The 27,279-nt window shown below is 42.2% G+C and overlaps 1 protein-coding gene across 1 annotated transcript in view; it reads left to right on the top strand.

Annotated features, from left to right (window-relative positions):
* The window catches only part of ZFP64 (ZFP64 zinc finger protein), a 99,467-nt gene that overhangs the window by 43,699 nt on the left and 28,489 nt on the right, over positions 1 to 27,279 (top strand). The gene's annotated exons all lie outside the window — the stretch shown is intronic.

The following is a 27,279-nucleotide window of genomic DNA, read 5'->3' as shown; positions in this document are numbered from 1 at the left end:
TAGTCTCATCCATGATGTGGGCCTAACTACCTTTGGAAGTTTTGTCAATCTGCTGTGTGAAAATGGTTATCTGGCCTTTATGCACTCCCCTAGCTGGTGTTGTGGTCTGCGTTTTCTGAGACATCTCTGCATAGGCTGGTTGACCATGTGTGCTTCTCTTTTCTATGAACTTAGAACTCTTACTCCCTCCTTTTTCTCCTTGGTTGTTGGGAAGTTGGGAACACTAACCCGACGTCAGTCACACATTGCTGAGTTTCTTCCCCTCCTGTCATTGTGTTTTGACTTTACTTGTGGGGCTGTCACCATATAAAAATGACTATCTTTTTCTGTGGTTAGATGCTCCTGTAGCTTCATTTGTGGCACCTGTATTTTCTAAGAACATCCATCCTTCCCCTGAGATTAAATTGGTTTTCCCTTTAGTGTTTTTCCTGCTTGCTTGTTTGTTTTTCGTTGGTTCCTTGCTGCAGCCAGAATTTTTTTCTTTCTTTCTTTCTTTTTTTTCTTGTTTTGAGATGGAGTCTGGCTCTGTCGCCCAGCCTGGAGTACAGTGGTGTGATCTCAGCTCACTGCCCACTCTGCCTCCCAGGCTCAGGCAATTCTCCTGCCTCAGCCTCCCAAGTAGCTGGGATCACAGGCATGTGCCACCATGCCTGGCTAATTTTTGTATTTTTAGTAGAGATGAGATTTCACCATGTTGGCCATGCTGGTCTCAAACTCCTGGCCTCCAGTGATCTGCCCACCTCAGCCTCCCAGAGTGCTGGGATTACAGCTCATGCCCAGAACTCATATTTATATGTTATGATGAACAGGTTTGACTGTCTGCTTATGCCAGAACTATTTGTTAAATATGATTTTCCTGAAAACTGAAATCCTAATTTAACTCATGTAGATAAAGTTCACAAATATACTTCTAGAACTTCTTTATTCTGGAAGATTAGAGATCTGAGATTCCAGAAGAAGATCTGGCTTGCTAACGTCACTTATTTGATCATATTAGCATTAAGGTAAGCTTAATCTTTTAGACTTACAACGCTTCCCCCAGCTATTATTTTCCAAAATTTTCTTAGCAATTCTTAGATATTTATTCTTCCAAAGGAACTGTTATTTTATCCAGTACCTAAGCCACCCCCACCAAAAAAAACCTTTTGGAAATTTTTATTGAAATTGCATCAGTATTTTATATGAACTTATCAAAAGAATGACTATGAAAATATCGTCTTCTACCCAAAAACCTTTATTTAACTCCTATTGTAAACATTATTCAATCAAATTATGTAGTCTATTTTTATTATATAAGGTCTGTGTTTCTTTTTTTTGAGATGGAGTCTCGCTGTGTCACCCAGGCTGGAGTGCAGTGGCACAATTTTGGCTCCCTGGGTTCAAGCGATTCTCCCACTTCAGCCTCTTGAGTAGCTGGGATTATAGGCGCCTGCCACCATTCCTGGCTAATTTTTTTGTGTGTATTTTTACTAGAGATGGGGTTTCGCCATGTTGGCCAGGCTGGTCTTGCACTCCCGGCCTCAAGTGATCTGCCTGCCTCGGCCTCCCAAAGTGCTGGGATTATAGGAGTGAGCCACCGTGCCCGGCCCTGTGTTTTTTTATTATTCCATAATTTTATCATAATTGTGAATAAGAATTTTTGCATTTGTTGCAAACATCAAGAAAAACCAAAATAGAGTTTATTTGTCTATATTAAAGAAAAATTCTCAGTAATGAATTGTATTTATTAGAAATACTTGGTCTCCGATAAATATGATTTATAATTATCTGATATAGTCTTTTATTTTCATATTGTTTTATCTCTTCCCTTAGAATATTTTTACTACTTATTTTGTTTTCTTGTCCTGTTGCTTTAGCCAGAACCTCCAAACAACGCTGATACAGCTGGCATCCTTGCTGTGATTCCTAATTCTAACTTTAGAATTTTCCAATGTAATATACACCACTCCTTTGGATAATGGTTTTTATATACTTAGGTCATTTTCTTCTGCTCCAGTTTTCACTTAGAGTGAAATCGCTTGAACCCAAGAGGTGGAGGCGGCAGTGAGCCAAAATTGCGCCGCTGCACTCCAGCCTGGGCGACAGAGCGCAATTCCACCTCAAAAAAAAAAAAAAAAGAAGAAACACAGACCTTATATAATAAAAATAGACTAAATAATTTGACTGAATAATGTTTACAATGGAGTTGAATAAAGGTTTTTGAGTAGAAGACTTAATATTTTCATAGTAATTCTTTTGATAAGTTCATATAAAATACTGATGCAATTTCACTTATCAGGGTAGCTTGCTGAATTTTATCAAATATCTTCTTAAAATTGTTAGCCACAAGTATTTAGGTTTTGCACTTAAATATGTTGACACAGTGAATTCATATAGCATATACCCTGGTATGTTAAGTCACCTTGCATTCCTGGAACAAATCCTCTTGGTCATGTTGAATTATTCGTCCAAAATACTGCTGGATTTCATTTTCTAATATCTTACCTGGAAGTTTTACAACTCTAGCCATTTGCTGCGTAATGGCATTTTGGTCAACAACAGACTGCATGTTACAATGGTGATCTCATAATAATAATGGAGCTGAAACATTTCTATTGCCTACTGATATCTTGATGATCCTGACCCTGCATAGGCTGAGGCTAATGTGCATGTTTGTGTCTTAGTTTTTTTTTTTTTTTTTTAAGTTGAAAAAGTAAAAGAAAAAAAAATAGAAAAGGCTTATAGAATCAGGATATAAAGAAAGTATACTTTTGTACAGTTGTACAATGTTTTCAGCTGAGTGTTATTACAAAAGACGTTGATAAGAGTCAAAATCTTTATAACTAATATATGTATAAAGTTAAAAAGTTACAATAAGCTATACTTAATTTACTACTGAAGAAAGAATTTTTTTTTTTTTTTTTTTTTTGAGACGGAGTCTCGCTCTGTCACCCAAGCTGGAGTGCACTGGCCAGATCTCAGCTCACTGCAAGCTCCGCCTCCTGGGTTCACGCCATTCTCCTGCCTCAGCCTCCCGGGTAGCTGGGACTACAGGCGCCCGCCACCTCGCCCGGCTAGTTTTTTGTATTTTTTAGTAGAGACGGGGTTTCACCGTGTTAGCCAGGATGGTCTCGATCTCCTGACCTTGTGATCCGCCCGCCTCGGCCTCCCAAAGTGCTGGGATTACAGGCTTGAGCCACCGCGCCCGGCCTGAAGAAAGAATTTTTAAATAAATTTAGAGTAGTCTAAGTGTACAGTGTTTATAAGGTCTGCAGTAGTACATAGTCATGACCTAAGCCTTCACATTCACTCACCGCTCACTCACTGACTCACCCAGAGCAACTTCCAATCCTGCAAGCTCCACTCATGATAAGTGTCCTAAACAGGTGTACCATATTTTTATCTTTTATATCATATTTTTACTGTACTTTTGTTTTGTTTTGTTTTGTTTTTGAGATAGGGTCTTACTCTGTCACGCAGGCTGGAGTGCAGTGGCACAATCACAGCTCACCTCACTGCAGTCTTGACCTCCCCAGGATCAGGTGATCCTCCCACCTCAGCCTCCCAAGTAGCTCCCAAGGGACCACAGGCATGTACCACGACATTTTTTTTTGTAGAGATGGGTGTTGGCATGCTGCCAGGCTGGTCTTGAAATCCTGGGCTCAAGTGATCTACCCACCTCAGCCTCCAAAAGTGCTGGGATTACAGGCACGAGACACCACGCCTGGGCTGCAGTACCTTTTCTATGTTTAGTTACATTTAGATAGACAAGTACTTACCATTGTGTTACCATTACCTACAGTACTCAGCACATTCACGTGCTGTATGGATTTCTAGCCTAGGAACCATAGGCTACACACCGTATCTCTCAGAATGGATCCCTGTTGATAAGTGGCAACGACTGTATACACATACATGCAGCTGGTCTCTAGTTTTCTTTTTTAGTGCTATCTCTGATTTTTGCTTGTTTCTTACACAACTCTAAAAATAAATTGGAGCTTGTGCAACTCTAAAAATACACTGGAGCTCTTCTCTTCTTTTTCGGTGACCTGCAATAGTTTGACTATCTCAGAAATTATCTGTTCTGTTATCTTGGCTGACAGTCTTTTTCACTGTAACATTCTTAACAAACTTCCCAATTATTTTCTGTAATTACTGATCTGTTCAGGTTGTATATCTTATCTGGATCAGTTTTAGTAGTTTATATTTAGCAAAAGAAAAAAAATCGTTTACTCTGCTCTAAATTTTCAATTATGTGGCCCTATGATTCCATTTAACTTTCTTTTTAAAATATTTTAATAACTTTGGCATTTGAGGGTCCATCACCTTTCTTGTTACTACTGGTTTTGGGGTTTCTTTTTTTATTGTTGTATTTTTTAGTCTTCTACTTAGCATGCTAAGGGTTTACTTATTTAGTCATTTGTATTAAAGTGAAAGTAGCACTTTTGCTTTTATTTATTTCTCTACCCCTCCCCCATTTCATTCATTTCAGCTTTCAGCTTTTTTTTTTTGAGACGGAGTCTCGCTCTGTCACCCAAGCTGGAGTGCACTGGCCAGATCTCAGCTCACTGCAAGCTCCGCCTCCTGGGTTCACGCCATTCTCCTGCCTCAGCCTCCCGAGTAGCTGGGACTACAGGCGCCCGCCACCTCGCCCGGCTAGTTTTTTGTATTTTTTAGTAGAGACGGGGTTTCACCGTGTTAGCCAGGATGGTCTCGATCTCTTGACCTCGTGATCTGCCCGCCTTGGCCTCCCAAAGTGCTGGGATTACAGGTGTGAGCCACTGCACCCGGTCTCAGCTTTTATTTTAATAATTCTTTCCCCTGCTTTTCTTTCATTTTATTTTGTTATTCTAATTTCATATATTAAGTTCATTTATTCAGTCTTTAGTAATAACAATATTTAAAGCTATATATTTTCCATTATGCATTCACCTGTGTTAAAAGATAATTTTTTGAGTTAAAATCATGACTGTCATACAAACATAAGATTAGCATATGTCAAGTATTTAATTCATTAATTAAATGAGGAATCAGTAAGATACAACAGGCTCAAAGGAGAATCAACAAATGCATGATTACATAGGCAATCAGGAATGCTGAAATAAATTCACCAACAGATGCAAAACTGGTCAGTATCTCCAGAGTAGCAATCATTTGCGTTCCATCAAACGAAACCTGTTTGCAGTGCTGTGGATGAGTCATTTGCAATACTATCTGTTTCTGTAACCCGCAAAGTTGTAAAATGGCCAGGCACGGTGGTTCACGCCTATAATCTCAGCACTTTGGGAGGCCAAGGTAAAAGGGTCACATGAGTCCAAGCATTCCAGACCAGCCTGAGCAACATGGGGGAGACCCTGTCTCTACAAATACTATCAATAAAAAAAAAAAAAAAAAATTGGCCGGGCATGGTGGTGTGCACCTGTAGTCCCAGCTACTCTAGAGGCTGAGATTGGAGGATCACTTGGCCTGGGGAGATTGAGGTTTCAGAGAGCTGTGATCATGCACCACCGCTCTCTAGCCTTGGTGACAGAGTGAGACCGTGTCTAAAAAAAAAAACTAAGGTGTAAAATAGCTCAAAACCATTAAAGGGCACTAACCTCTATAGAAGCAGATAATCCAGAACCGGGAACTGACAGGATATCCTGTTATCTTTTTTTTGTTTTGAGACGGAATCTCGCTCTGTGGCCCAAGCTGGAGTGCTGTGGCGCGATCTCGGCTCACTGCAAGCTCCGCCTCCCGGGTTCACGCCATTCTCCTGCCTCAGCCTCAGAGTAGCTGGGACTACGGGGCACCCGCCACCACTCCCGGCTAATTTTTTGTATTTTTAGTAGAGACGGGATTTCACTGTGTTAGCCAGGATGGTCTCCATCTCCTGCCCTCGTGATCCGCCCGCCCTGGCCTCTCAAAGTGCTGGGATTACAGGCGTGAGCCACCGTGCTCGGCTGATATCATGTAATCTTTATTGCCTACAAAATCATTCAAAAATTTTCCTTATATCCATCCCCATAAACTTTTATATGACATGCCCTTCTTTCCATAAACTTCTAGACTTTGTTATTTCAGTTTTAGGGATGGTTAGTTGGTTGCTTTGAAGGGGATAGGACCAGAATCCAGGGGTTATATAAAGGTATGTTTCCTATTTTGCAAGTACGGGCATATTTCGGAGATACTGTGAGTCTGGTTCCAGACCACCACAATAAAGCAAATATCATAGTGAAGTGAGTCACACATATTTTTTAATTTCCCAGTGCATATAAAAGTTATGTTTATTCTATGCTAAAGTCTATTAAGGGCACAATAGCATTGTGACTTTTAAAAGTACATACTTAAATTTTAAAATACTATGTTGCTAAAAACTGCTGACAATCATATAAGCTTTCAGCAAGTTGCAGTCATTTTGCTGCTAAAGGATCTTCCTCAATGCCAATGGCTGCTGACTGATCAGGGTTGTGGTTGCTGAAGGTTGGGATTACTGTAGTAATTTATTAAAATAAGACAACAACAAAGTTTGCCACATCAATGGACTTTTCCTCTTTTTTGCCTTTTTTTTTTTTTTTTTTTTTTTTTTTAGATAGTCTCGTTCTGTCACCCAGGGTGCAGTGCAATGGCACGATCTCAGCTCACTGCAAGCTCCACCTCCTGGGTTCAAGCGATTCTCCTGCCTCAGCCTCCTGAGTAGCTGGGACTACAGGCGCGCCCCACCACGCCCAGCTAATTTTTGTATGTTTAGTAGAGACAGGGTTTCAACGTGTTGGTCAGACTGGTCTCAAACTCCTAACCTTGTGATCAGCCCGCCTTGGCCTCCCAAAATGCTGGGATTACAGGCATGAGCCACCTCACCTGGCCTCTTTTTTGCCTTTTTTGGTATAAATTTAAGGGGTACAAGTGCGTGCAGTTTTGTTACATGGATATATTGCATAGAGGTGAAATCTGGGCTTTTAATGTAAACAATACCCAAATAATGTACATTTTACCCATTAAACAGTTTGTATGTGTATGTGTGTGTGTGTGTGTGTGTGTGTGTGATGGAGTTTCACTCTGTCACCTAGGCTGGAGTGCTGTGGCGCAATCTCAGCTCACTGCAACCTCCACTGCCCGAGTTCAAGCAATTCTCCTGCTTCAGTCTCCCATGTAGCTGGGATTACAGGCACGTGCCACCACGCCCAGCTAATTTTTGTATTTTTAATAGAGATGGGGTTTCACCATGCTGGCCAGACTGGTCTCGAACTCCTGACCTCAGGTCATCCGCCCACCTTGGCCTCCCAAAGTGCTGGGATTACAGGCATGAGCCACCACGCCAGGCCCATGAAGCAATTTCTTATCCCTTACCTCCCTCCCATCCTTCTGAGTCTGTAATGTCTATTATTCCACACTGTATGCCCATGTATAAATATTATTGAGCTTCCACTTATGAGACCATGCAGTGTTTGACTCTCTGTTTCTGAGTTATTTCATGTAAAATAACAGCCTCCAGTTTCATCTGTGTTGCTGCAAAAGATATAATTAAATCTTTTCATGAAAGATTTCTCTGCAACATCCAATGCTGTTGGATATCACTCTACTCATAGTAAGACTGCTTTCAAAATTGGACTCAATCCTCTCAAACCCTGGCACTGCTTAATCAACTAAGGCTATGTAATATTTTAAGTTGTTTGTTGTCGTTTTCACAATGTTCAGAACATCTTTACCAGGAGTAGATTCCATCTCAAGGAACCACTTCCTTTGCTCAGTCATAAGAAGCAACTCCTCATCCATTCAAGTTCTCTCATAAGATTACAGCAATTCAGCCACATCTTCAGGTGCCACTTCTAATTCTAGTTCTCTTGCTATCTCCACCATCTCTGCAGCTACTTCCTCCACTGAGGTCTTGAACTCCCTCAAGTTCATTTATGACGGTTAGAATCAAGTTCTTACAAACTCCTGCTAAGGTCGATATTTTGACCTCCCCCCAAGAATCACGAATGATCTTCATGGCATTTAGAATGGTGAATCCTTCATCTTGATGTGCTGGTGAAAAAAACAAAAAATGAATAGTGAGTCCTTTTTAGGTTTCTAATTTACTTTGCCCAGATGCATCAGAGGAATGACTATCACAGCTCTAGTCTTAAAAAATGTATTACTTCAATAATAAGACTTCAAGGTCAAAATTACCCCCTCATCCATGGGCTACAGGAAGGAGGTTATGTTAGCAGCCATGAAAACAACATTTGTCTCCTTGTACATCTCCATCAGAGCTCTTGGGTGACCAGGTGCATTGTCAATAAGCAGTAATATTGTGGAAGGAACCTATTTTCTGAGCAGTAGGTCTCAACCTGGGGCTTAAAATATTCAGTAGACCATGCTGTAAACAGAGGTGCTGTCATCCAGCCTTCATCGTTCATTTCTGGAGCCTAGACAGTAGATTTAGCATCATTCTTAAGGGCCTTAGGATTTTTGGAATGGTAAATGAGCACTGGCTTCAACTTCAAGTTACCAGCTATATTAGCCCCTAACAAGAAAGTCAGCCTGTCCTTTGAAGCTTTGAAGCCAGACATTGACTTCTCCTCTCTAGCTATGAACGTCCTAGATGGCATCTTCTTCCAGTAGGAGACAGTTTTATCTACATTGAAAAATCTATTTAGTGTAGCCTCCTTCATCAGTGATCTTAGCTAGATCTTCTGAGTAACTTGCTGCAGCTTCTGCATCAGCACCTGCTGCTTTACTTTGCACTTTTATGATCTGGAGATGGCTTCTTTCTTTAAACCTCCTGAACCAATTTCTGCTAGCTTCCAATTTTCTTCTGCAGCTTCCTCAGCTCTCTCAGTCTCCATAGAATTTAAGGCGTTAGGTCCTTGCTCTGGATTAGGCTTTGGCTGAAGACAATGTTGTGGCTTGTTTGAACTACTATTCAGACCACTCAAACGTTCTTCACATCAACAATAGGGTGTTTTACTTTCTTATCATTCATATGTTCACTGGAGTAGCACTTTTAATTTCTTTGCAGAACTTTTCCTTTGCATTCACCACTTGGCTAACTGGTGCAAAAGGCCCAGCTTTCAGCCTGTCTTGGCTTTCAACATGCCTTCCTCACCAAGCTTAACCTTGTCTAGCTTTTGATTTAAAGTGAGAGACGTGGGACTCTTTCTTTCACTTGAACACTTAGAGGCCATTGTAGGGTTATTAATTGGCCTAATTTCAACATTGTTGGGTCTCAGGGAATAGGGAGGCTTAAGCAGCAGGAGAGACGGGAACAGCTGTTCTGTGGAGCAGTCAGAACACACAGTACATTTATCAATTAACTTCGCCATTGTATATGGACATGGTTCACGGCACCCCGAAGCAATTACAAGAGTAATATCAAAGATTACCAATCACAGATCACCATAACAGATATAATAATAATAAAAAGCTTGAAATGTGAGAATTGGTAGTACCATTCAGGACATAGGCATGGGCAAGGACTTCATGTCTAAAACACCAAAAGCAACGGCAGCAAAAGCAAAAATTGACACATGGGATCTAATTAAACTAAAGAGCTTTTGCACAGCCAAAGAAACTACCATCAGAGTGAACAGGCAACCTACAGAATGGGAGAAAATTTTTGCAACCTACTCATCTGACAAAGGGCTAATATCCAGAATCTACCAAGAACTCAAACAAATATACAAGAAAAAAGCAAACAACCCCATCAAAAAGTGGGGAAAGGATATGAACAGACATTTCTCAAAAGAAGACATCCATACAGCCAACAGACACATGAAAAAATGCTCATCATCACTGGCCATCAGAGAAATGCAAATCAAAACCACAATGAGATACCATCTCACACCAGTTAGAATGGCAATCATTAAGAAGTCAGGAAACAACAGGTGTTGGAGAGGATGTGGAGAAATAGGAACACTTTTACACTGTTGGTGGGATTGTAAACTAGTTCAACCATTATGGAAAACAGTATGGCGATTCCTCAAGGATCTAGAACTAGATGTACCATATGACCCAGCCATCCCACTACTGGGTATATACCCAAAGGATTATAAATACTCTACTACAAAGACACATGCACACGTTTGTTTATTGCGGCACTATTCACAATAGCAAAGACTTGGAATCAACCCAAATGTCCATCTGTGACAGACTGGATTAAGAAAATGTGGCACATATACACCATGGAATACTATGCAGCCATCAAAAAGGATGAGTTTGCGTCCTTTGTAGGGACATGGATGCAGCTGGAAACCATCATTCTTAGCAAACTATCACAAGAAGAGAAAACCAAACACCGCATGTTCTCACTCATAGGTGGGAACTGAACAATGAGATCACTTGGACTCGGGAAGGGGAACATCACACACTGGGGCCTATCATGGGGAGGGGGGAGGAGGGAGGGATTGCATTGGGGAGTTATACATGATATAAACGTCATGCACATGTACCCTAGAACTTAAAGTATAATAAAAAAAAAAAAAAAAGAAATGTGAGAATTACCAGAATATGACACACAGAACCAAAGTGAGCACCCGCTGTTGGAAAAATGGTGCCCATAAGACTTGTTCAACGCGGGCTTGCCACAAACTTCAATGTGTGGAAAAACAAAACAAAACAAAACAAAACTGGGCATCTGCAAAGCAGAATAAAGCTAAGGACAATCAAACAAGGTGTGCCTGGATTACAATTTGTGAAGCTATATTTTGGCTTTTGGTTTCTGATGTTACTGGGTTTTGGCCTGAAAATGTGACCTGTAAAATAAATATTTTTCTCCCTCATTATGCTATTTTCTTTGTTTTGTTTTTGTTTTTGTTTTTGTTTTGACTTTTATTTTAGGTTTAGGGGGTACATGTGCAGGTTTTTTACCTAGGTAAATTGCATATCACTGGGGTTTTGTGTATAAATGGTTTGGTCACCCAGGTAGTGAGCATAGTATCCAATAAGTAGTTCTTCAACCTTCACCTTCCTCCCTCCCTCCACCTTCAAGTAGGCTCCAGTGTCTGTTGTTCCTATCTTTGTGTCCACAGGTACTCAATGTTTAGCTCCCACTTATAAGGGAGAACATGTGGTATTTGGTTTTCTGTTCCTGCATTAATTCACTTAGGATGATGACCTGCAGCTGCATCTATGTTGCTGCAAAGTCCATGATTTCATGCTGTTATGACTGTGATGTATTCCATGGTGTACGTACCACATTTCCTTGATCCAGTCCACCACTGATGGACATCTAGGTTGGTTCCATGTTGCTATTGTGAATAGTGCTGTGATGAACATATGCGTGCATGTGGCTTTGGTAGAATGATCTGTATTAATGGGATTGCTGAGTCAAGTGGTAGTTCTAAGTTCTTTGAGAAATCTCCCAACTGCTTTCCACACTGGCAGAACTAAGTTACATTCCCACAAGCAGTGTACAAATGTTTCCTTTTGTCCTCAACCTCGTGAATATCTTTAGTTTTCTGCCTTTTTCATGGTAGCCACGGTGACTAGTGTGAGATGGTATCTCACAGTGCTTTTGATTTATATCTCTCTCATGATTAGGATGTTGAACATTTTTTCATATGTTTGTTGGCTGCTTGTATGTCTTCTTATAATTTAATAGTTTTCTGTATGGCTATTTACATGACCAATTTTTGTACCTATTTGGTGACTATTAGAGAAGAATGTGTAGTCTCTGTAAAGTTTAAATTTTTATGAATTCAGTTCTTCTAATCCTTTCTTAGTTTGTGTCTATTTGGTAAACTCTGAAAGAAATATTTTAAAATCTCTCATGAGGATTGCATTTTTAAAACCAAGCTTTCCTTATATTACCAGGGTGCTTTTTTAAATTATATTTTGCCATATGTTATTTGATGTATACAAAGTTTATAGCTATTCTATGTTCTTTGTCATTTTTTTCTTTTGTTCTTATATACCTGTTCCTTCTATTTAATAATAGCTTCTGGCCTTAAATCATACTTTATCTCATAATAACATTCTAAGTCTTATTTTGTATTTTATTTCATTTGCCTGGTTCATGTCTGCCCATTCTGTTATTCAGTATCTTTCTTTATCAGCCTCTCCTTGTCTTTGATAGGAGAATTCAAATCATTTGTATTTATTACAGTAATATATACATGCTATTATTCACTTCCATCTTATTTAGTATTTGCTATTTATTAAAGTTTGCAGTTTTCTTCTTTTTCCTTTTTATTTCTTTTCTCTAGAAAGGTATATATCCGCCGGGCGCGGTGGCTCAAGCCTGTAATCCCAGCACTTTGGGAGGCTGAGACGGGCGGATCACGAGGTCAGGAGATCGAGACCATCCTGGCTAACACGGTGAAACCCCGTCTCTACTAAAAATACAAAAAAAAAAAAACTAGCCGGGCGAGGCGGCGGGCGCCTGGAGTCCCAGCTACTCGGGAGGCTGAGGCAGGAGAATGGCGTAAACCCGGGAGGCGGAGCTTGCAGTGAGCTGAGATCCGGCCACTGCACTCCAGTCCGGGCGACAGAGCGAGACTCCGCCTCAAAAAAAAAAAAAAAAAAGAAAGGTATATATCCATCTCCATTCTGCTGACAGTTACATTCCAATTTTTTGTGTGTTGTTTTTTTTTGAGATAGGGTCTCTGTCTCCCAGGCTGAAGTGCAGTGGAGTGATCTTGGCTCACTGCAGCCTTGACCTCCCCAGCTCAAGTGATCCTCCCACCTCAGTCCCCCAAGTAGTTGGGACTCCAGGTGTGTGCCTCCATGCCTGGCTAATTTTTGTTTGGTTGGTTGTTTTTTTTTTTGTAAAGATGGAGTTTTTCCATGTTTCCCACACTGGTCTCGAACTCCTAGGTTCAAGCAATCTGCCCACCTTTGCCTCCCAGAGTGCTGGGATTACAGGTATGAGCCAATGCACCTGGCCTATTTTCCAATATCTAACAATGATTGTGATTGTTAAATATATATTTGCCTACTGCTGTATAAAAAGTAAACATTAATCATGCCTCAATCTTCCATTAAGAAATTCTTCCCTGATGAGAGGAAGCTTTTGGACTTCATCTTCTACAGCCCCCATCCTCAAATTCTGAGTTTTGCTGAGATGACTTATAAGTTTATTTCTAGGCTTTTGTTAAGTTTTGCCCTATGGGGCAAACTTACATTCAAATTCTCAGTCAGTTTACCATCTCCATTTAGATTTAACCAAAAATGACTGCATTCATCGTTCACCATAGTTTCTTATACCCCTCAACTTCGCTATGTTGTGCCTTTACTCTGATTTCATTTTCATTTGGTTAGAGTACGTCCTGGAGTATGTTACTCAGAAGGGCACATAGGTGGGAATTCTTTTGTCCTGGCAGATGAATTATACCCTTGGACATAAGATTATTTTCTCTTCAGTAGTCATTAAACTCTGTTCTGCTGGACATGAAAAGTTGAATCCCAATCTGATCTATTTCTTAGATGCCTTAGGTCCTGTAGCCCAGCAAAGTTGAGACAAAATGATGGTGTTACTGGGGAAAAAAGTGAGGCAGTGGCTCATCCTAGCCAGCAGGTTGAGAGAACCAGTCTCTGAAACTTCTTGGATAGAGAGCGGGGCTTGAAAGTAGGAAATATTATTAATCTTAAAAATTGTTTATTTCATCATACTTCTCAGCAACAAAATTATGCCTATATAAATTGAAATTCACATCTTTTATTTTCTATGATCACAGGGTTCCAAGCTTTAGACATTTCTTCAATATCAGATTACCATTAGGGCCAGGCACAGTGGCTCACGCCTATAATCCCAGCACTTTGGGAGGCCAAGGTGGGTGGATGACCTGAGGTTGGGAGTTTGAGACCAGCCTGGCCAACATGGCAAAACCCCATCTCTGCTAAAAATACAAAAGTTAGCTGGGCGTGGTGGTGCACACCTGTAGTCCCAGCTACTCAGGAGGCTGAGGCGGGAGAATCACTTGCTTGGGAGGCAGAGGTTGCAGTGAACTGAGATCGTGCCACTGCACTCCAGCCTGGGCAACAGAATGAGACTCCGTCTCAAAAAACAAGATAATTAGGAACTTTTGACCAAAGCAACATACACAGATTATATAATTTGAAAAATAGCAATTAAATATAAGCAATGTACTGGTGTTTTTTTATTTTAATGAGGTAGATAGGCCTGGTTTTTAGTCAGCTTATATATTCTTTATGAATATTACTTTTTTAAAAAACTGTTTTTCAGCAGTTGCTAGAATGAGATACAGTTTATTTTCAGTTATGTGTCAAATTCTCTTTTATTTATGTAAACTCTGAGTTTTATTCACATAAATAAGAATATAGAAATACAAATTGTATTATTATAGCAATATTTCTCGATTATTTTAATTTCTTCTGAATTCTATGCCAGAAAATCACATATTGATCAGTTATCATTAATTGGGTCAATTTTGTTAAAAACAAAGAACTGAAAACAATCTGGGTTTCTTTTCCAATTATGGAATCACTTGCCTTCTCAACATTGATGCTGTGATAGCTCAGATTTTATGGCTCCAGGCACTGGTTCAGTATGGTTTATTAATAATGGGTCACTTTCTCTGTGTGTTCTTAGGTGATCAGTTTTAGGAAAAGGTATGCCTAGAAGTTAAGGATCTGAGAATTGATGTCCTTAATCATGCCTGTTTTTGTTTGTTTTTGAGAGAGAGAGTCTCCCTCCGTCGTCCAGGCTGGAGTGCAGTGGCGTGATTTCGGCTTACTGCAACCGCCACCTCCCTGGTTCAAGCAATTCTCCTGCCTCAGTCTCCTGAGTAGTTGGGATTACAGGCACCCACCACCACGTCTGGCTAATTTTTGTATTTTTAGTCGAGGTGGGGTTTCACCATGTTGGCCAGGCTGGTCTGGAACTCCTGACCTCAAATGATCCACCCACCTCAACCTCCCAAAGTGCTGGGATTACAGGTGTGAGCCACTGGGCCCAGCTAATCATGCCTGTATATACTGAAAATCTTGGCAAGGGGCAGTGGTTCATGCCTGTAATTCCAGCACTCTGGGAGGCTGAGGCAGGAGGATCACTTGAGCCCAGGAGTTTGAGACCAGCCTGGGCAACATGTCAAAACCCTGCCTCTACAAAAAATACCAAAACATTAGCTGGGCTTGATGGCACATGCCTGTAGTACTGGCTTCTTGGGAGGCTGAGGTGGGAGGACTGCTTGAGCCTAGGAGGTCAAGGTTGCAGTGAACTGTGAGCCATCATCATGCCACTGCACTCCAGACTGGGCAACAGAGTGAGACCATGTCAAAAAAAAAAAAGAAGAAGAAGAAGAAAGAGAGACAGAGAGAAAGAGAGAGAAGGAAAGAAAGAAGGAAGGAAGGAAGGAAAGAAGGAAGGAAGGAAGGAAGGAAGGAAGGAAGGAAAGAATCTTTGTGTATTTCCACAATACAAAACCCTCAATTTGAAGACCTTTTGCCATGGAGCAGGAGTCAGCAATGTTTTTTCGGTAAAGGGCCAGATAGTAGATGTTTTCAGCTTTGTGGGTCGTCTCTTCTCTGTTGCAACTGTTCAGCTCTGCCGGGTAGCAGGGAAGTAGCCACAGTCAATATCTGGGGCAGTCGGCATGGCTGTGCTCCAATAAAATTCCATTCCTAGGCATTGAGATTTCAATTTCATAAAATTTTCACCTCACAAAATTTAATTTTCTTTTGATTTTTGTTAACCAGTTAAAAATGTGAAAACCAGACTAGCCACAGTGGCTCACATTTGTAATCCCAGCACTTTGGGAGGCTGAGGCAGGCAGATCACTTGAGGTCAGGAGTTCGAGACCAGCCTGGGCAACATGGTGAAACTCTGTCTCTACCAAACATACAAAAAATTAGCCAGGTGTGGCGGCGCACACCTGTGGTCCCAGCTACTTGGGAGGCTGAGGTGGGAGGATCGCTTGAGCCCAGGAGGCAGAGGTTGCAGTGAGATGAGATTGTGCCACTGCACTCCAGCCTGGGTGACAGAGTGAGACCCCCATCTCAAAAAAATATAAAAATAAAAATAAAAATGTGAAAACCATTCTTAGCTCACAGATCATACAAAAAAAAAGTGGTCCGTAAGTTCAAATTAGATTGAGTTTATATTTTATGACTTCTTTTTATATTGGAATGGAGAATTCTGTTTAAAAACTAGACCCCTTGTAGGGTTTTTGATTGTTGCTATTGTTGTTGGCACGTGATTAAACAAATGTATGAGACCCTTTCCTGAAATGGTCCAAGTCACTGTGTATCCTGTAGCGGAACTGGCCTATAAACTCCTGAAAAGGCATAAGGCAGTTTGTGAACCTCGGTGCCACCCTTCCTAAAGCATCACAAAGAAGCACCTTTGGGCTGAAAAGCTGACAGCCCCCCAGTGGCTCTGGCTTAAGTCACAATGACGCTTGATTAAAACAGGGTGCTTGCCACCAAACTGAAATATCTTAATAACCTCCTGCTTATATAAATCAGTGACTCTGCTGTAAAACACCTGTGAATTTGAGTTCAGTTTTTCAGTGGCTTACTGTGGAAGGCTTGGCTTCCAGAAACAGAACAGGCAAGTTTCTCTCCTGACTAGATGAGAAATTTAGCAGAGAGGCAGCCTGGATAAAATCTGACTTTAAATCAGGAGTGGATCCAGTTTTTATGGGGCCTGAAGTGTATGCCAACTAGGGAGGCTTTTTTAAAAAAAATGTAAAATTACAAATACAGGGACTTAAAAGGGGCTTTGGGGAGCCGAGGGATCCTCAGTTTCAGCATTCTCACAGTCAATCTGCCTTAGCATTTAGTTCTCAGTGGCGTGAGTGTGTGATTTCCTGCAACAGGGAAAAGTCCTCCTTTTTTTTTTTTTTTTTTTTAAGACAGGATCTTGCTCCGTTGCCCAGGCTGGAATGCAATGGCATGATCACGGCTCACTGCAACCTCCACCTCCCGGGCTCAGGTGATCCTCCCACCTCAGCCTCCCGAGCATCTGGGTTCACAGGCGTGCACCACCACACTCGGCTAATTTTTGTATTTTTTGTAGAGAAAAGGTCTCACAGCGTTGCCCAGGCTGATCTCAAACTCCCAGACTCAAGCGATCTACCCACCTCAGCCTCCCAGAGTGCTGGGATTACAGGCATGAGTCACCATGCCCAGACAAAAAGTCCTTCTTGAAGAAGGGAGAAACCACTACCCAAGGCACAGTAAACCAAAAAGGGAAATCCCTGAAGTGGGCACATCAGGAAGCCAGGTCGCATGTTCTCGTTAAGACAGTTGCTGTTCCAGGCCGGGCACAGTGGCTCACGCCTGTAATCCCAGTACTCTGGGAGACTGAGGCGGGCAGATCACCAGGCGGGTCAGGAATTCGAGACCAGCCTGGCCAATATGGCGAAACCCCATTTCTACTGGAAAACAAAACCAAAAAAAACCAAAAAAAAAAAAAAAAACTACAAAAATTAGCCAGGCCTGGTGGTGCGTGCCTGTAATCCCAGCTACTTGGGAGGCTGAGGCAGGAGAATCACTTGAACCCGGAAGCCGGAGGTTGCAGTGAGCCGAGATCGCACCACTGCACTCCAGCCTGGGTGACAGAATGAGACTCAGTCTCAAAGAAAAAAAAAAGAAAAGGAAAAAAAAGAGGTCAGAGGTCCTTGTGGAGTGTTAGCTTCTGGGAATTTTGTGCATTTCTGGAGAGCACATGCCACTGTTATACCATGTATATAAGACGATCGTGTAGTTTATCATCTAAGCTGGGACACTTTTGAAAGTGGTAAAGACTGTGGGAGACCAGGTGGAAATCAGCCCTTGTTGCTGACGGAAGACCAAGCTCAGAAGCTGTAAAATGGTGACTAATGCTGCCCTCCAGTGGTGGAGTGCAGCAACTCAACACAAGGCAGTTTAGAATTTCACCTCCCGGCCGGGCGCGGTGGCTCAAGCCTGTAATCCCAGCACTTTGGGAGGCCGAGACGGGCGGATCACGAGGTCAGGAGATCCAGACCATCCCGGCTAACATGGTGAAACCCCGTCTCTACTAAAAAATACGAAAACCTAGCCGGGCGAGGTGGCGGGCGCCTGTAGTCCCAGCTACTCGGGAGGCTGAGGCAGGAGAATGGCATCAACCCGGGGGAGGCAGAGCTTGCAGTGAGCTGAGATCCGGCCACTGCACTCCAGCCCGGGCGACAGAGCGAGACTCTGTCTCAAAAAAAAAAAAAAAAAAAAAGAATTTCACCTCCCTCCAGTCAGTTTTCCAAGAATAACAAATCACGTGCCTCAAAGCAGATTGGTTTGGTTTTTCCACCTAGCAGTTTAGGTATACATTTATTAATACTGTAAATGAGTCCATCTTATCAATCTGTTCTCATCCCAGCTATATGATTTTATTCCTGTCTTCATGTTAGTCGCTATGGTAGGCTAGATAATGGTCTCAAATTCTGTACTTTCTTCAGCTGCAGAATATTTACCCACCTTGTCCATTGACATTATGGTGGGTGGAGCACCACCATAATGGGGCAAAGCCATTTGACTTGCTTTGGCCAGTGGAATATCAGTGGACCTGATGGGAACAGGGGCTTTATTATTATTATTATTATTATTATTTAATAGAGAGAGTCTTGCTATGTTGCCCAGGCTGGTCTTAAACTCCTGGCCTCAAGCAATCCTCCTGCCTTGGCCTCCCAAAGTGCTGTGATTAGAGGCGTGAGCCTCCACATCTAGCCCAGGAACAGGGGCTTTCGATGTGGCTGTAGAATTTGACATAGCCTCTTGCCCTGGAGTGATCTGCCTTAGAACAGACCCTGTGTAACTGATGGCCTAAGCAGAAATGAGCAGACATATGGAGCAGACCTCAACCCAACCCACAGGCCACAGCCAAACTCCACAGAGCCACAGTGAACCCACAGACCCAGGAAAATAAATAAACATTTGTGTGGAAAACCACTGAGATTTTGAGGTTGTTGCATAGCAAAAACTGTCTTAAACAGTAGTAGACTACTAGTGAATATCCTCAACTTATTATTTCCTCTGAGATGCTGAAGACAGTGTTCAATATCTGGATAAGTGAAAATCACGTTTTCACTACAATACTGCTTTAAAGTCACTCTCAACACAAGTATGGTGAAAAAAGTATTCGTCTTTGTAAAATTTCTTCCCATCCTGTCTTCTTGTCTTGCTTCCTGTATTAATCCATTTTCATACTGCTGTTAAGAATTGTGTGAGACTGAGTAATTTATAAAGGGAAAAGGTTTAATCAACTCACAGTTTAGCATGGCTTGGGAGGCCTCAGGAGACTTACAGTCATGGCAGAAGGCGAAGGGAAGCAGGACACCTTCTTCACAAGGAGGCAGGAAAGAGAAGTGCCCAGTGAAAGGGGAAGAGCCCCTCATAAAACCATCAGCTCTTGTGAGAACTCACTATCATGAGAACAGTATTGGGGAAACCACCCTCATGATCCAATCACCTTTACCTGGTCTCTCCTTTGACATGTGGGGATTATGGGGATCATAATTCAAGATGAGATTTGGGTGGGGACACAAAGCCTAACTATATCACTTCCTTTAAAAAAAAGAAAACTTCCCTTTAAAAAAAAATTTCTAACCATATCACTTCCTTTAAAAAAAATTTCTGGGCCGGGCGCAGTGGCTCATGCCCATAATCCCAGCACTTTGGGAGGCCAAGGCCGGCAGATCACGAGGTCAGGAGATTGAGACCAGCCTGGCCAATGTGGAGAAACCCCGTCTGTACTAAAAATTCAAAAATTAGCTGGGTGTGGTAGTGCATGCCTGTAATCCCAGCTACTCAGGAGGCTGAGGCAGGAGAATGGCTTGAACCTGGGAAGTGGAGGCTGCAGTGAGCCGAGATCAGGCCATTTCACTCCAGCCTGGCGACAGAGCAACACTCCGTCTTAAAAAAAAAAAAAAAGAAAGAAAAAAGAAAAAATAATTCCGACAAACCTAACCATATCACTTCCTTTAAAAAGAAAAAAGAAAAAGAAAACTTCTTTCCACTGACAGAAAACCTGCCCATAGGAGTCCCCACCCAATTTGCCCACCACCTGCTTGCCTCTATAGGGTGTCTTTCATTAAAGGCACCATGTTCCTTATTGGCTCTAAGACTCAGCACCTCACAGGAGAAGATGCAGAAAAGGAATAAGGGGTTGGAGATGTCTAAGCTTTTATGAGACTTTACATAAAATCCTAAAGAGGATTCTATTCGTTTTGGGCCAAATCCAAGTTACCACGTATCTCCAGAAGGAGAGTCAGACTTCAGATTGATTTGAAAGATTGATATGTTGAATGCGCAATGAGAATTTAAATTTTTCTCAGTATTAAAATTTCTTGCACCCAACCAGCAGTCATCTTTATAGAGCATCTTTCAACCTCTGGTGTAGACAGCACAGACGCACCCAAATTACCTTTAAGCAGACAGGTGCTGTCATTCAAAGAGCTTTTAAGCCTGAGTTGTAGTTTTAAACAGGCCCATGGAGAACCAGACTGATTGACAGTAGAGGGTAATGGTTAAGCAAAGGGCTCCAAAGTCAGAAAGAACTGGGTTCAAATTCCAGCTCCACATCTTCCCAGATTATCTGACCCAGATGAGTGAAATAACTTCCCCCAATTTGTTTCTTCTCTATAATGGGGATAGTAAAAGTACCTACTTTATAATGTTATAGGGAAGAATTAAAAAGAACAGTACATATCCTGGACCGGGCGCACTGGTTCACACCTGAAATCCCAGCACTTTGGGAGGCCGAGGCAGGCGCATCACCCAAGGTCAGGTGTTTGAGATCAGCCTGGCCAACATGGTAAAACGCCGTCTCTACTAAAAATACAAAAAGTAGACAGGTGTTGTGGCGGGTGTCTGTAATTCCAGTTACTTGGGAGGCTAACACAGGAGAATCACTTGAATGCAAGGGGCGGAGTATGCAGTGAGCCGAGATGGCGCCACTGCACTCCAGCCTGGGTGACACAGTGAGACTGTCTCAAAAAAAAAAAAAAAAAAACCATGTTAAGTTGTTAAGTAGCTGGCACACTGTAGGCAGTCAATTAATGTAGCCATGTTCAGTGGCAGCTCTAATAATTTGTTTTCCCAGTATAGCTTGTGTTAAACCATCAGTGGCTTATAGTTGTCATCATTAGGGCTGCTCAGGTCCACCCTCTCCCTGTGCAGAGGTATCAGTCATTATGTTCATCTCAGTGGAAGATAGTGACCCACCCCGCATTGTACAGGCTGGCAGGCACCAGCTGCTCCTCCCACGTCCTAGTAGCTGGACAACAAGCACGTAATGTAGGCTTGGCCAGGCAGCTGCTGCCACCCAAGACCAAGGAAGCACACAAAACTGTGGGAAGAGATTAATATTTGTTCGCAGTAGCAGCATTTCAGCAGAGCTTGAACTAGTGTATGATGGCTGCTGCAGGGTTTCTGGGCAGTGGGGTGCAGCTTAGGGGCTCCCAGTGCATCAGTTCCAGTATGCCACCAGGAGCATCATGGGCAGTCTTAGAAGACAGCCTTGGTCATGGTTATGGCTGTTAGACCCACCTCACTTTCTGCCCATCACCTGAGCCTGGCTCTCCTCTCCTCCCATTGATGATCTCAGCTCCTTCATATGCTGCTATAAATTTCCACCCTGGTTTAATTGGTCAGTGTCAGTTTCTGGTGTATGTAATCAACAAACTGCACTTAATACATTCCCAGAGAGAGAAGCTTTGGTTGCATCTGTTGTCACCAACAGTGAGGACTCCAGTTGGGCAGAATTTGTGACCATACCAACGTAGAATTCGTTGCTGTGAGCTCAGCCCTTGCCCTTGTCAAGGACACCAGCTTAGATGGTTTCACGTGAACAGTGCAAACAAAACTTGGTGCTTTTACGCTGAAAGATGCCCCAGCACACCACGAATGCTTTCCTTCCTTCTGAGAGCTGGATGTGCTTCAGGACTGGCCTTTGATTTCATCATAGTGGTAGGACTTTGTAAAGTAAAAATTTTTAGGCTGGGCATGGTGGCTCATACCTGTAATCCCAGCACTTTGGGAGGAAAAGGCAGGAGGATCACCTGAGTGCAGAAGTTCGAGACCAGCCTGTGCAAAAAAAAAGAAAGAAAATTAGCCAGACATGGTGGTGCATGCCTGTAGTCCCAGTTATTTGGGATGCTGAGGCAGGAGCAATTGAGCCTGGGAGGTCAAGGCTGCAGTGAGCAGTGATTGCACCACTGTACTCCAGCCTGGGTGACAGAGCAAGACCCCGTTTCAAAAATAATAATAATAAAGTAAAAAATATTTGCTTTTTTACAATATTTTTGTAAAAAGTGTCAAACATACAGCAAAGCTGAATTTTTATTGAACACTCAATACCACAAAATTGTATCATTCACATGTTACTATTTTGCTTTATCATATGTCTGTCTATTACAGTAAATTTTTCATTGAAAAGTAATACATGCACAGGGTAAAAAAAATTCAGAGATTTCAATGTGATATGCGGTGAAAAATTATTCTCCTTTTCGCACTGAATTTCCAACTCCGCTCCCCAAAAGCAATCATTTGTAGTGTTTTCTTTTGTGCATTTTCAGAAAACTTCTGTCCAGACACAAGCTTATTTTTCTGTTTCAGTTTTTTTCTTCATCCTTTTTCATGGGCTCTTACTCTACATAGTGGCCAATAGTCTGACTTTTTTTTTTTTTTTTACATTTAACAATGTATCTTTTAATCAGAATTCACTTAAGAAAAGTTTACTATCCCAGCACTTTGGGAGGTCGAGGCGGGCGGATCACGAGGTCAGGAGATTGAGACCATCCTGGCTAACATGGTGAAACCACATCTCTACTAAAAATACAAAAAATTAGCCCGGCGTGGTGGCAGGCGCCTGTTGTCCCAGCTACTCGGGAGGCTGAGGCAGGAGAATGGAGTGAACCTGGGAGGTGGAACTTGCAGTGAGCCGAGATCACGCCACTGCGCTCCAGCCTGGGCGACAGAGCGAGACTCTGCCTCAGAAAAAGAAAAGAAAAAAGTTTACTAAGCACCACTGTGTACAAGCTACTTCTCTGTAACAGACATGCCACCCTCTAGGGGCTGTAGATTCAGAAATCACTCATGTCAACTCATGGGAAACCAATTCATTCTTAAAGTGACTTTGAAACCAGGGCTCCAATGCCTATGAGGCCCAGGTACTAACAAAACAGTATGAAGGTATCTGCAATCAAATAATATATGTTATATTTACACTATACTGGAGTCTACTAAGTGTGTAATAGCATTATGTCTTAAAAAACAGTGTACATGCCTTAATTTTAAAATATTTTGTTGCTAAAGAATGCTAGTGACCATCTGAGCCTTCAGTGGCTCATAATCCTTTTGCTGGTAGAGGGTCTTGCCTGGAGGTTGATGGCTGCTGACTGATTAGAGTGGTGGTTGCTGAATGTTGGGGTGGCTGTGCCAATTTCTTAAAATAAGACAACAATGAAGTTTTTCTGCATCAATTAACACTTCTTGTCACAAAAGATTTATCTGTAACATGCAACGCTGTTTGATAGCATTTTAACCGCAGTAGAACTTCTTTCAAAATTGGAGTCAGTCTGCTGGGCGCAGTAGCTCACTCTGCTGTAATCCAGCACTTTTGGAGGCTGAGGTGGATCACCTGAGGTCAGGAGTTCAAGACTAGCCTGGCCAACATGGTGAAACCCTGTCTCTACTAAAATTACAAAAATTAGTTGGGCATGGTGGTGCATGCCTGTAACCCTAGCTACTCGGGAGGCTGAGGCTGGAGAATCGTCTGAACCTGGGAGGCGGAGGTTGCAGTGAGCCAAGATCACACCACCATTGCACTCCAGCCTGGGCGATAGAGTGAGACTCTGCCTAAAAAAAAAAAAAAAAAGAAAATATGTATAGATTGGAGTATGTGTTTAGATCTATATATCTATGTGGGCCTTGCTTTTTTTCTTAATGCAATATATCTTAGAGATCTAAGCATGCTTATATTCATAAATCTGGCCTGGTATTTCATGATGTGGCTAAACCTCAGTTTAATGTAGCCACTTGCCTATTGTTGGACATTGAGGATGTTTCTTCATTTTTTTTTTGTTACAACAATGACTTGCAACAAACATTCTTGGACATTCTCCCTTGTGCGCCTGTGCAAATGTTTCTCTGGAGGAGAATAGATGGAAAGCAGAACTGATAGATTGGCAGGACATATTTAAAAACGTATTGCCAAATTGCCCTCGAAAGTGGCTATAAACATTCATGCTCTCACTGGTAATGCATTAGAAAACCAATTTCCCTGTGCCCTTGCTAACAGATGTTCTGAGTGTTTTTAATTTGTATTGATCCGATAGGTGAAAAGAACAGTGGGAATGAGCTTTCCTAGCCATTCCCTTGTAATTAGTAAGACTGAACACCCCTTCCATGTTTGTTGCCCCGAATCGGCATTTAACAAGATCCACGGGTGACTCTTCTGTCCATTAAAGTTTGAGAAGCACTGAAATCAGAATGTGACTTTTAACAATGTCCCCAGGTGATCTGTATACATGTTACATTTTGAAACACACTGGCATCAGAATCTGCATTTTAACAAGATCCCCAGGTGACTTCTCTGCACAGTGAGTTTGAAAAATACAGCATAGGCATGGAATAGCTAGCTGGCTTACACTCAGCATGTGTGTGTGTTTAATCTTTTCTATCGGGACAGGCGAAAACCAGCGTTTCCATTTATTTGAATTAACATTTCTTTAATCATCAGTGACCGTGAACATTTTTTTCCCAAATTTTTACATATCATGTTTTTCTTATCTGGGAGCTACCTAGCCCCTGAATCTCCTTAACTGGCTTCAAACATACCAAAATTGGTCTCTTAAAAGAGTCTTTGCTGTTGCTCCTCCCTCCCCTGGGAACGCTCTCTCCCTGGTTCCTTCCATAGCTGGCTATAAGTGTTTTAGCTCAAAGGTCACTTATAGCGAAAATCAGGTACCCACCGCTACCACCCAGTCACTCCTGATCACGCTACCACAATATTTTGATCATAGCACCTATCGTTCTCTAAAGTGACCTTGTACATTCTCTGGTTACTTCTCTGAATCCCTTCTGGATCTTGTCTGTCTTTATCACTCTATCTCCAGCACCTAGAACAGAGCCAGGCAATAAAGTGGCCTCAAAGAATTGTTATCGAATGAACTAATGGTGGCTCATGCCTGTAATCCCAGGACTTTGGGAGGCCGAGGCAGGTGGATCACCTGAATTCAGGAGTTCGAGACCAGCCTGGTCAACATGGTAAAACCCTGTCTCTCCTAAAAATGAAAGAAAAAAAAAATAGCAGATATGGTGGCAGGCGCCTTGTAATCTCAGCTACTTGGGAGGCTGGGGCAGAAGAATCGATTGTATCCAGGAGACAGAGGATGCAGTGAGCTGAGATCGCGCCACTGCACCTTAGCCCAGACACCAGAGTGAGACTCGGTCTCAAAAAAAAGAATTCCTGACAAGTGTAATGATCAATAAATAAGATTTGTTTCTGTCTAGTTTTTTTTTTTTTTTTTTTTTTTTTTGAGACAGAGTCTTGCTCTGTCTCCCAGGCTGGAGTACAGGGGCACATTCTCGGCTCACTGCAAGCTCCGCTCCCTGGATTCACGCCATTCTCCTGCCTCAGCCTCCCAAGTAGCTGGGACTACAGGCGCCCGCCACCACGCCCAGCTAATTTTTTGTATTTTTAGTAGAGACGGGGTTTCACCGTGTTAGCCGGGATGGTCTGGATCTCCTGACCTCATGATCCTCCCACCTCAGCCTCCCAAAATGCTGGGATTACATGCGTGAGTCACTGCACCCGGCCTCCTGTCTAGTTTTATACCCCTTTGGGGAATCATTTGTGCCTGGATAAACATTTATTTGTTCATTCTGGTATTCACAGTAGAGAATGGTAGTATTAATGATACAACTTTAATGAGGATGCTTAGGAAGGAGAACCCAGCCAGGCATGGTGGCTTGCACTTGTAATCCCAGTACTTTGGGAGGCCAAGGTGGGAGGATCACTTGAGCCCAGGAGTTCAAGACCAGCCTGGGCAACATGGTGAAACACATTCTCTACAAAAAAAAAAAAAAAAAATTAGCCTGGGTGTGGTGGCATGTGCCTGTAGTCCCAGCCACTGGAGAGGCTAAGGTGGGAGGATCACTTGAGACCTGGAAGTTGAGACTGCAGTGAACCAAGATCACGCCACTGTACTCCAGCCTGGGGAACAGAGAAAGACCCTGTCCCAACAACAACAACAACAACAACAAAAAGGTAGGAGAACACAACCAGGGTGCCCACATCCCCAGAGGCCCAGGACAATCAGAAACGACATTGTATTGATACTTTGTTATTATCTCTTTCTCTTTAAAAAGAAGAGTAAGCTTTCCTCATTTAATATGTGGATTGAAACTGTGAAAGCATGGGAATTCTGCAACTCAGAAGAATGGAATAAGGTTACACGTGCTTGTTTGCTTCAAATCTATTTCCATGTAAAACAGTAACTGTGCCTAAATGGAATAACCAATGACAGATGAGTGCTACTTTCATAGATAACTATAACTCTTACCCCATTTTCATACCAACTGTTAACACTTAGAGTAGTATTTACATACTAGATGTTGTTCTGTACCCGTTTACATATATAAATTCTCTAATCCTCAACCCACCCTTGGCATTGCCATTTTATAATGAGAAAAATGGGACACAGAACAGCTTTGTCGAGATCACGCAGGTGGGATGTGAACAGAGCCAGAGCGAGGAGCAGGGATTTTTTTTTTTTTTTTTTTTTTTTTTGAGATGGAGTCTTGCTCTGTTGCCCAGGCTGGAGTGCAGTGGCACGATTTTGGCTCACTGCAACCTCTGCCTCTTGGGTTCAAGCGATTCTCGTGCCTCAGCCTCCTGAGTAGCTGAATTACAGGTGCTGGCCACCATGCCCAGCTAATTTTTTGTATTTTTAGTAGAGATGGGGTTTCACCAGATTGTCCAGGCTGGTCTCAAACTTCTGACTTCAAGTGATGCACCCTCCTCGGCCTCCCAAAGTGCTGGGATTACAGGTGTGAGCCACCGTGCCCAGCCAGAGCCAGGATTCTAACTCTGGTTGGCTCCAGACTGTGCTCTTAGTTACTACATTATCCTGCCTCTGGAATCTTTATGTTTGTAAAGAGAGGTAGAGTGACCAGGAGAATCTGTTGTATAATTCAGAAGTATGCTGTTTATCTCTTGGCAAAATACTTAAGAGTTGTGAGAATTACAGATATTCTCCATTTTTCTTCTACAAAGCAACAATGTTTGAAAATTTATTAATTTTCTGTGTGAATAAAGGGGATTACCTAACAACTATTAAAAAAACAAACAAACAAAAACTGCAGGCTGGGCAAGGTGCCTCACGCCTGTAATCCCAGCACTTTGGGAGGCCGAGGCAG

This window comes from Trachypithecus francoisi, unplaced genomic scaffold (assembly GCF_009764315.1).
Source record: "Trachypithecus francoisi isolate TF-2019V2 unplaced genomic scaffold, Tfra_2.0 Lachesis_group21, whole genome shotgun sequence".
NCBI classification, from domain to species: domain Eukaryota; kingdom Metazoa; phylum Chordata; class Mammalia; order Primates; family Cercopithecidae; genus Trachypithecus; species Trachypithecus francoisi.
This window is presented reverse-complemented; position numbering and strand designations above follow the sequence as displayed.